Here is a 10445-nt window from a genome sequence, read left to right on the forward strand (position 1 = left end):
TTGCATCAGGACTGGGTGAGTGGGAGTGGTAAGTTCACAAATGGGGAGGTGAAGATATGCATAGAAAGTGAAGGTAAATTGAAGATGAGACTTATGTAGGTGTGAGGAGTGATGTGGTGGAGTAGGCTTGCCAACACAGAGTGAGAGAGGGGTTGGGTTCTTTTCACAGGACGTTGGTGAATCAACAAATGTACTCACTTTTCCTGACCTGGTTTCTGCATTGCACCCATGACCTGGGCACCGTGCACCTGCTGCTGAGCTCCTCTGCCACCTCCAGCCATGCCTTCTTAGTGGCAGAAGCAGGGCACTTCCTCCTATCAGCTGGGTAGAGGAAATCCCTCCTGCTTCTGACACCAGCCAGTAGCAACTCAAGAGAGGCGTCGCTGAAACGGGGTGCTGCATTGGCTCTATGATGCTGCACTCTCGATGCTCCCCCTTTCACCTTCAAAATCCATTTTTGCACTGGCCCTTTAAATACTCCAGTTCACAGCACATCATTCAGGTGCGCAGTACACTCGCTACGCAGCTTGGAGACGCGAAACCCGGAAATAAAATTATGGGCTTTCAATTCAGTCGCGATCGTTCAAACCGACATGCAAAAAACTTTTCCGGTTTCACCACACGACTAATCACCCACCCACTGACTTCCCGCCGCCATGAGAAAATCATGCCCTGAGTCCCTGAGGTCTTCTTGCATTATTAACAAGGGCTTGCAATCTTTTGACAAAAAGAGATCTGGACGTTTTAGTACATTAATCTCTAAAGGTTCATGACCAATACCGTGAAGCTATAGCTAAAGTGAATAGGTTGCTAGGGTGTATTTGTAGGACAATTCACCATAAAACAAGCACACCATTTTGTCCTTGTACAAGCCCTTGGTTAGGCCTCAGTTAGAATACTGTGTTCAGTTTTGGTCTCCTCACATGGTGGGCAATACTGAGGCTTTGGAAACTGTGCAGAAGAAGGCCACAAGATTAATTCCCAGTTTAAAACACCTTAGTTACCCAGATAGACTCAAAGAGAAGCAGAGACGTAAGGGTGATTTGATCAAGGTTTTTAGGATGACGAAGGGACTAGATTGTGTTTGTGTAGATTAATTCTTTCAACTGAATAAGTTAGGGAGGACCAGGGGTCACTCTTACAAGTTATGTAAAAGCAGAACTAGGCTAGATATTAGGTGGCTCTTCTTTTCCCAGAGAATAATGGACCCTTGGAACAGGCTGCTGGCTCATGCCTTGAATGTTGATTCGCTGAATTCCTTCAATTGAGAGCTGGATCAGTTTCTGGTTGGGGCAGAGATCATCTAGTAACAGAGATAGGTACCTGGTAATATTAATCAGGACCAGGGTGGTCTCCTGGACCAGTTTCCATCACTTAAGGGGGGTCGGAGAGGAATTTTCCTGATTTTTTTCCCCAAATTAGTCTGGGTTTTTATCTGCTTTTCGCCTTTCCCAGGAGATCACATGGCTCCAGGTGGGATGGGGAGTGTATATATTGTGATGCACAAGATATTTCAACGGTATGGGACAGGCTGGCTGGACCGGTAGGTCTTTTCCTGTCTGTCATTATTCGTATGTTCGTAAATATAAAAGCAAGAGATTCCCATATGACCTTTTCCCCTCTAAGAGACTTTCAATATTTTTCTGTCTTCCAAATTCCAACCTTTAAAATGATATATTGTTAAGATATTACAAAAGATATTGGGCCCGATTTTAGCACCCGCTACCGGGTGCGTTCTCGGCGGGGGGGCCCTGAAAATCCCGAAATCCCGCAGCGGGACCGGATCGCGCCTCGATCCCGCCCACTTCCGGGTTCCGCGCTGACGTGCGGGGGTGCGTGCGCAGCCCCCGCTGGTGGGAATCCCGCAGGCAATTAAAGCCAGCGGGATGCCACTTGAGAGTATTTACTTTGGTTGTTCAGGTCATTAACTGACCTGATTAAGGGACTGTGTGTGATTTTGGATAAACATGGGACTGTTTCACACACTGGGGGAAACAGTCACAGTTGAAATGGACGTGTTGCAGCCGTCAGCCTGTGGCAGCTGCAAAGGTCCATTTGACAGGTGGGGCGGTGGGGGGGGGGGGGGCGGTGGGGAGACCCTCAGCCATTGCAGGAGGCCGCTCTGTCACTTGGGACAAAGTTTGGCCTCCACCACCCTCCTCCTGATGTTCGAAGTCACCAACCTGCACACTTACCCCGGGGTCCAGAGACATTGCGGACCCCCTCAGATGTACATCTTGCGGATGGGGGCCGCCGTAGCTGCAGTCATGACCTCCTCGGAGGGCGAACAGCATCACCAGCCTCACCATCCACGCCGTCCACCTCTGACACCTGGAGCTCCACAACAGAGTGCTGTGACACATCCACCTGTACAGCAGGAGGGAGGGCTACCGCAGAGAGAGATGCGTCGCAGAGGGCACTACCCTCGCCACACGTTCCACAGACCGAGGCTCAGCCTCCTGGACCTCTCTGAGCAGCAGTGCACACGGAGGCTCAGAGTCACTCGACATGTAGCCGTGGACATCTGCAGCCTCTTTCATGCCGAGCTGCACCTGGCTGGCCCGTGCATCATCTTCCTACCTGTCGCTGTCAAAGTCACCACTGCCCTCCCGAACTTCTGCTCCACAGCCTTCCAGGCTGCAACCGGGGACATCCCCGATGTCTCTCAGTCGTCTGCGCAGAAGAGCCCTGCAAATACACCTACACCCACTCTGCAGTGACACACTGGGTGGCATCAGTGGTGGGTCCTCATAGGGATACCCAGGAGCGGGCATTATTGCACAAATCGGACAGGATTCGCGAAGACATGGCAGTAGTGGTGCCAATATAATGTATGATGTAAGTTGTTCTTTAATTCAATAGAAGTAAGAACCATGACAAACCCTCAAACACCCTTGTGCATCCCCTTCATGCTCACGACACGTTTGCCTTACGCTGCCGACTGCACATATGTGATGCATGCCCTGTGGCTGCAGCACAGGTGGTGGCAGGTTGAGTGAGGCTGGCCGTGAGAGAGATGCACGAGAGGGTGAGTATGAGAGAGAGCCATGAGATTGTATGAGGATTGGGTTGAGTGGTAGTGGCGGGATGAGTACTCACGAGGTGAGTAGGTGCAGGTAAGATGAGGATGAGGTTTGAGTGGGTATGAGGGGTCATGTGACAGAGTAGTGTTGGCAGTGCCGATGGAGATGTGGGGTGGGGGCAGTGTTGTGGCAGGCGGAGTGTAGGGGAAAGACTACGTGTTCTCACTGTGGCTGACCTACTGAGGTCATTGGAGCGCCTCCTGCACTGTATGCAGGTGGGCGATATGTTGGTGGCGCAGGTGACCCCCTCTGCCACCTCGAGCCAGGCCTTCTTGGTGGCAGAGGTGGGCTGCTTCCTCCCGCCCACCGGGGGGAAGATCTCTGTCCTCCCCCTCCTCCTCACCCCATCTAATGATACCTGGGGTGAGGCATTATTAAACTGGGAGCAGCCTTCCCCCTGGGCTGCTCCATGCTGTAATTTTTGCTGTTTGTGGCAGCATCTGTCAGTGGAGGACTGCCCCTTTAAATTGAGCGCCTCCAGCTGACAGATCTTACTGCGCATGCGCAGCCCGCCCGAGATGCAGATCAGCATCGGGGAACCCGGAGGAGCAGGTAAGTGGATCCAATTAGTGTGTTGCCTGCTACGATCGCGCGGGCGCCCGCTGGCCTACCCGCCGAGAACCCGCACCCCTGGTAAAATCGGGCCCATTAGCTCAGTTTGGAGAAAAGCTGCCTCCGCTGTGGGTAGGGTATTATTACTGTGTGACAAGTGTGTATAGGCAGCTTCCATTACAAGTGTGGACATGGGAATTGATAATGAAAAGAATTGACAGGAAGTATATGCAAGCACGTGGTTTACTTTTACTGGAGCAAGTGATGTCTAGAAGATTAAGAACTGGTGCTAATCCCACCTAGGTGGTAATGTGCTAATAGCAATTTTTCTGGGTCAGTTCATTGCATTATTAGTCACAGATCCAGGTATAGATCAAGTCAACTGTAAGAGCATATTAGTAAGAATGGAAAATTGCATTTAAATAGATGGGGACAATTAAAGGGGAATGCCAATATTGACAGGGAATTAAGAAGTGACAGCCAAATATGAAAGGAAAAGAAGCTCCATGTGACTGACCCATTCCGTCACTGGCTGTGCCAGCCTGTGGTGCATGTTAGCAACAGGTGCCCTTACAGTAAATGGCACAGCTCTGTAACTGACTCTGCTGTCCTGGACCCTGTGAAGATGGTTCCCTGCAGCCAATCCTCTCCCAAATATTTTTCATATTTCTTCAATACCTACTATGCTGCTGTCTAATAGTGTTATTGCTCACCAACTGTGTTATTACTGTCCAGGTAAAAATAAATAATTAACTTGTTTACTTCAGTAAAAATAAATAAATAAAATTTACCCTCCCCCAATTTGTGATTTCGGCTTCCATTGCTCCCATGCATTTCTCATTCTTCTTTTTAAGTAATTTTATTAATCTCCAAGTAATTTTATTAATCTCCAACCAGCTATCTTGATTTATTGGCCATTTCTCCAATCAAATTTCTTTCATTCTTAATAGAAAACAAAACTCCACCAAGATTCCAATTATGATCCCTCTGCACAATCACCACTAAACACACAGGGGGTAATTTTGACTTTGTGAGAGAGTGTAAATTGACAGCCTGTTTTACATCTCTCCCGATTTTTATTTCCATTGAAGTCAATGGAAACGCATTTGAGAAATCAATCCTTGAAGAAATGAAGTTATGGATAAACTACAGATAGGGTGAGGTAGGAGTGTAAGCAGGTAATTCTCCACAGGTTGAATAAGGTGTTCTTGGTAACTGACCAAATGTGAGGTCGAAAGCCCAACTCAGGATCAAACAGAACCCAAGGGTTGAAATTGAGCAAGCAGCCAGGAAGATTTATGGAGTTAGTGCCAGAAGTGTTGACAAAAACCAAACAGGATGGTTTTACTTTTGCAGATTTTAACCTGCAAGTAGTTTTGATTGATCCAGGACTTGATATTGGGCAGGCAGGCAGGTAAACAGTACAGCAACATCATTGGAGTAAACATGGCAATGCGATTGAAGATAGTAGATAGGCAGAGCTGATTGTTATCAGTCGATATATGGAAGTTGACCCAGTATTTGCACATAACGCTGCCAAGGGAGAGCATACAGATGATCTATGTAGTGGCTATGTTGGGACAGATAGAATTGGAACCACAAGAGAGCAGTTTTATGGTGATAGATGTTAGAGGAGAACGTAAAGTATGAAAGGCAGTGGAGAGGTCTGGAAGGATAAGAAGAGACAGTGACCTGTAGTTGCAGTAACACAGGATGCCATTGATGTCTTTGACAGAGACATTTACTTTCTATCTTTTGAAACCACACTACTCAGAAGCTAAACAACTTACTTAATGTCTGCTAGGATGTTAATGACAGAAATAGAATCCAGAATCAGCAGTTTAGGAGATTTTGATGGTCGAAAGTTAATATCCAGTTAATCATTTGGTTAATGATCCTAGCAGTTCTATCCAAAATTCTTCAAGAGGAGGAGGGAAAAACTGCAGCATGAAATTGAATGGAGTGATTTTGTTTCCCCCCTACAAGCATTGGCATCATGTTTTATTCTTTATTAGAAACATCTGTAGCATTTTGACAGCTGTTAAATTACCGTCCTCCCAATTAAGAAACAATTAAATGCTGTAATGAGAAAGCATTAGGAGTTGTATTCCGGAAAGGTAAGATCAAATGGACTGAAAGACCTTCTTTATCTGAACCTTCCATGTGATATTGTGAAAACAGGTCAAATAAACTCTGTGGAGGATTCAGTATTGTACCAAGCAGAAATCAAGGCTCTATTGTAATTGATTTGCAAGATCATGCGAAATATAATACAAGACGAATAGTCAACTGCTGGGAGAAATAGTTAACATGCTTTTTAATCTGACAAAGACAATGAATCAATGATTTCCTTATTAACAAATTGAAGTCTAGAGAACTGGAGGTACCCATGGTACTTAAAGAGGTCTGGATAGGTACTAAGGGAGCAAACCAATACTAAAGCTGATGAGATTTGTATACATAAGCTCTGCTGCTCAAACATCATTGCAACAACAAACTACAACTGTTGACATTTATGATCCAGGTTATTTAATGGGATTCTAACATTAAAAAATAACAAACTGCAACAACTAGCACAATATACTCTCCAACCACTCACCTTGATTTTTTAAAAACTTCTATTTATCACTTTTTTCCTCTCTCAGTTTTCCTGTGCTACACACTATTCCCTAGCCAAGGAAGCAAGTTTGAACTCTACCTTTGTCACTCTGTAACCAGATACTAGGAGAGGTAATTTTAACCCCCAAGAACGGGTGAGTTGGGGGCTAGTAGGCGGGTAAACTAACAACTTTTTGGAGCTTTTAAGTGGTGCTTAATTCTTTGTGTATTGGAAAACTTAAATGAATTTAAGCTGTTCAGGTTTCCCATTGTTTCCGATTCACCTCAGGTGAAAGCAGGCGGGAAGGGCCGGATCCATGAGGTGAGTGCATTTATTGCACTGCTTGTGGGCCCGGAGGAGCAGGAGATCTTCATCCAAGCCCAACAAGCTCACCTGGCTGCCTGCGATCGGCTGCCCCCCACCCCCACCCCCACCACTGCTGGAATCTCCCCCCAGATGCAGGATCCCCCCGATGCTGGACCCCCCGATCCCCGATACTGGACCCCTCTCCGATCCCTGATGCTGGCTGGATCTCCCCTCCCCTGCCCCGTTGATCCCGATGCTGGCTGGAGCTTGGAACTTGATAATGGAACTAGCCACTGGATAAAAGCAATCTTGTTTCCCCAGATAAAAAATTGATATTTAATGTTGCTGCTAGCTTAATTTGGTGTGACGTGACTATTGATAACACTAAATTCAAATCCAGTGCTGAAAGGATGGGTTAATCTGTGGTCACAATATGAAGGTTCCTTTCATGAATCACACAATGAGAGTGTGAATATCCAGTGATGTGGTAAAGCTTTTGTAAAAGGCAGATGCTATGAATACGTAGATCTTGAATGCCGAAAGTTCAAGAAGCTCCTGCAGATAAGCTGGAACACCTCAGAAAATTCTGCCTTTGTTAAATCATCTGAATGAGCAGATAGTGTAACAAAGTTAGAATCTCTTCCACTTTGCATTGCATAAAGTATCAGCAGAATGTCATTGAGAAGAAGTCATGGTGTTGGTAACTGACTCTGACAGCTGCATGTGTATTAATTGTACCTGTTCAATAGCAGAAATAGAAGCAAATTAGTTCATGATGGGTGAAAAATCTGTCCTTGAGGTTCAGATAGCAGATTTGGTCTTCTGGGAAACTCCTAAGGAAGGCTAATTATCACAGATTTAAAAACCAAATATCAAGGGGGTGATTTTAGGGGGCAATTGCGGGTGCATTGGGGCGGGGGGGGCTCTGAAAATCACAGAAATCCTGTTCGGATTCGGAAGCCGGCTCCAACCCATCGACTTCCGAGTTTCCCAGGGACCCACCTGTGTGCACGCAGGCGACCTGAAAACGGAAGTCCCGCCGACAATTAAAGCCGGCGGGATGACAGTTAAAGAGCCAAATGTACCTCATTGAGGTACTTAAGGCACTTTACCTGTGACAGATGAAGGGATTAGAAAGATTTTTAACTTACCTGGGGAGCTTGCCCACCGCTTCTGATTCACGCCTGGTGTAACCAAGAGTGAAGGGCCGGATCAGGGAAAAAGAAACTAAATAAATTAAATAAGAAACTATGCTAGGAAGTGGAAACACTAAATGAACTTACCTTTGAAACCTGCTCTGATGTCCGATGTCTCCCGCTTCGATGTCCTCCTCTTCATCCTCCCGATGTCCCCCCGATCTTCCCCGATGTCCTCCCTGTTCTTCCCACAATGTCTCCCCAATCTTCCCCTGATGTCCCCCCAATCTTCCCCTCTCCCCCCCAATCTTCCCCTCTCCCCCACCCGATCTTCCATTCTCCCCCCCCAATCTTCCACTCTTACCCCCACCCCCCACCCCCAGTCTTCCGTTCCAGCACCAGAACAGGCCGGCTGCCGAGCACGAAACCCGGAGAGGACGTTATTTACTATCAATCAACGTGTGATCACATCGGAAACGGTAAGTTTGGTTTCGTCCCCCCTGCACCCCCTCCACCCCCGGCTGCCACCATGGTAAAATTGAGCCCCAAGTCTTTGTTATGGTCGGTGTGAAACAATCAATTTAAGAGTTTCCCTTTCTGTTTGACCTTCGTTAAAACCAGCAGGGTTAACAGAAGGGGTAAAAAGATGTGAAGCAACCTCTACATGTAGTCTGTGCCTACATAAAGTTATGCAGACTGACGTAGCCAGTCCAGAATGTTGGAAGATGATGATTCTCTGTCAATGCAAGGAGTATACCAACAGGAATCAGTTTCTGCATGAGCACAAAATATTTATAAGCTGAGGACAAGAACTTGGAGCAACATATGCAGTTGCCACCACTAATCTCAACATGCACAATAGGCATGCATATAGTTACTTTACAACTTGGAATGTGGCTATGGCAGAGACGATGTCTTGCTACTTTTGTCTATGGTGAGGGCAATAATGAATCCTAACACCAGTCAATGTTTCAGGCCATAATGATGAATTTCCGTACTTTATCTAACAATGTACACAAGAGCAGGACATTTATGTATGGATGAACATGTATTCTGACATTGTAATGGTGATAATGTACAACTGTTGGGAATTTTATAAATACCTATGAGGATGTTCCCATAAGATTTCCAACTTGCACAGATATCAAGAAAGAGAAAAATATCAATCAAATTTGGGCTCATCGGTATTGATGACCATAAGCTGTACTTCGAGAACAACAGGCATCCTCATGAATTAAGATTGCTACCAATCTTTTCTTATGAAAAAGTAAACTTGATCAAATCAGTATCCTCTAATTTTTTGTGTTGTGCAACATTTAACTGAATTTAAGAATATAAGAACATAAGAAATAGGAGCAGGAATAGGCCATACGGCCCCTCAAGCCTGCTCCGCCATTCAATAAGATCATGGTTGATCTTCAACTTCAACTTCACTTTCCTCCCAATCCCCATATCCCATGATTCCCCTACAGTACAAAAATCTATCTATCTCAGTCTTGAATATACTCAACGACTGAGCATCCACAGCCCTCTGGGGTAGAGAATTCCAAACATTCATCACCCTCTAAGTGAAGAAATTCTTCCTTGTCTCAGTCCTAAATCGCCCATCCTTTATCCCGAGACTATGCCCCCTAGTTCTAGACTCTTCAGCCAGGGGAAACAGCCTCTCCACATCGACCCTGTCAAGTCCTCTAAGAATTTTATACATTTCAATGAGATTACCGCTCAGAGACTTCTTGTAAGAAAGCAATTTAAGCTTTCCCTTACTTTGAGAGGCCAATGATTTTCTGTCCTATAATTAGGCGGTTAACACATTAACATTCCATGTAATGAATTGAAGAATTAGACTCGCCAACAAGTCTGAGTATTCACTAATAGTACAAACAGAAGATAAAACAAGATCAAGAACAACAGAGGGGAAATGGGAATTAGCATTAGTGAAAGGGTTTGGCGTGAAGTCAGTGGAAATGAAAATCAGGAGAGGCGTTTAACGGGTTGACGAGCTGATATCGCCCGATTTACACTATCGGCCAAAGTCAAAATTACCCCCAGAAAGTTTATCCAGTGAGTAGCTGAGTCACACAGACCAAATTACTAGGTTTGATCCCCAGTCTGTGCTAAATCAGTTGATCTGAGGTAATGGGGTGCGACAGTTAGCCTCAATGGCCTTTTCATAAATTCTTTTGGCTATTTTAGCTGGGTGAGAATGGTAAGTAATCGGGAAATCTAGTTGTCAAATAAAACAAAAAACAATAGCCTCTAAAGGTATATTCCTGGAAAGGGGGAAGAACATCAACAGTCAACCAGGAGTTCTAAGGTCAAACTATGATAAGCATCCTATGTGGCTCATTTGTCTATGATTCCTCCTGATAGGAACATGAAAACATGCACCTTGGAGCTTAATGGGTGCCAACCAGTCTCCTTGTTCTACAATCTTTGTTGTGATGCCTATACGAATCATCTGAATTTGTCAGATTATAATGATAATGTGAAACATAAAAGGTGTCGAGCTGATTTTGGCCAAATATGTTGCTGCATGGGAAGCTGTAGCACATGCTCTAAAGGACCTGAGCAGACTGATGCCCTGAAGCACATGAAGGATTCAGTGGACAGTGTGGTCTTTTATGTCAGAGCTCCAACTGTAAACTGTAAACCTCGAGGATGTTGGCACATGTGAAAGACTGAGATTTCGGAATATTATAATTTGTAACAAGTTAAGGAAGTACTTGATTGGTTGTTTGAATAATCCCTCTCTCTTTCAATAATTTA

At 45.3% G+C, this 10445-nt stretch overlaps 1 long non-coding RNA gene across 1 annotated transcript; it reads left to right on the forward strand.

Moving 5' to 3' along the window:
- The first annotated feature begins 6323 nt into the window (after positions 1 to 6323).
- On the forward strand, positions 6324 to 10130 carry LOC137334416 (uncharacterized). The gene is made up of 3 exons (XR_010966141.1): positions 6324 to 6388; positions 8060 to 8155; positions 10050 to 10130. It is a non-coding gene; the product is annotated as an uncharacterized lncRNA (long non-coding RNA).
- Positions 10131 to 10445: the final 315 nt, after the last annotated feature.

Source organism: Heptranchias perlo, chromosome 17 (assembly GCF_035084215.1).
Source record: "Heptranchias perlo isolate sHepPer1 chromosome 17, sHepPer1.hap1, whole genome shotgun sequence".
Lineage (NCBI taxonomy): Eukaryota > Metazoa > Chordata > Chondrichthyes > Hexanchiformes > Hexanchidae > Heptranchias > Heptranchias perlo.